Here is a 991-nt window from a genome sequence, read left to right as displayed (position 1 = left end):
GTTTTCCATGTATTTGCTATTTATCTCTTACTGTGCTTAATTAACACGATCTCAGCTTTGTTTTTTTTTTTTTTTTTTTTCCAGTGTGTCATAGGCACCTGTTTATTTGTCTAAGTAATGATGTTTAAAAAAATATTCTGTTCAGAAATACAAATGTCCTGATAACAACAACATTGAAAAAGCATGGGCCTTCCACGGTGGACCAGTGGTTAAGACCTCACGCTTCCAATGCAGGGGGCGCATGTTTGATCCCTTGGAGGGGAACTAAGATCCCACAGTTTGCAAGGCACAGCTAAAATAAATAAATAAGATGGAAAAACCAACCACCAGGGTCTCTCTAGAAATTGCAAATGTTCAGCTGAAGAGACTTAAGCGTTCGGGGTCATGCAGGTGTTTCCTCACAGTCCTCCTCTGGTCGTCACGGTTTGGCTGGAGTGAGCAGAACAAAGGGAAAGATGACAGGCCAGCAGCCTGGGAAAAACAGGCAAAGTGCTGAGGTAAGAATACGAGGCTCCTGACGCTGGATACGTTCCAGTGTGATAAGATAAACCCATCTCACCGGAGTCTTGTGGGAATGAGGTAATCAAAATTATGCTCTGGCTTATTATGCACAGAATGATGAACAGATGTTTTGCATCTCCTGAGGAGCCAACAAGTGGGAAAGGGCACACTGCAGCGTCAAGTATGTAATAGTGTTTCTGCGACTTTCATGCATATCAGCATCAGCTACTGAAGCAGACTGTCTCAGCGCGAGGGGGAACAATGTGCATTTTTAGCCAGCACCACAGGTGATTCACACAGAGGAGGCTGACGGACCATATTTATGTAAATTCTGCACATAAACTCAACTGAAGGAAGAACTTTCTAGAAGCTGGGAACTAAATCTCTGGAGCAAGATGGTGGGAATTCCCAAGGAAGTAGAACAGGGAGCCTGCTTTCGTAGTGGCTCGTGTTCTGGTAAGAAGGAGGGAAGGGATTTTGAGGCCAAAAT

Source organism: Bos taurus, chromosome 27 (assembly GCF_002263795.3).
Source record: "Bos taurus isolate L1 Dominette 01449 registration number 42190680 breed Hereford chromosome 27, ARS-UCD2.0, whole genome shotgun sequence".
NCBI classification, from domain to species: Eukaryota; Metazoa; Chordata; class Mammalia; order Artiodactyla; family Bovidae; genus Bos; species Bos taurus.
This window is presented reverse-complemented; position numbering follows the sequence as displayed.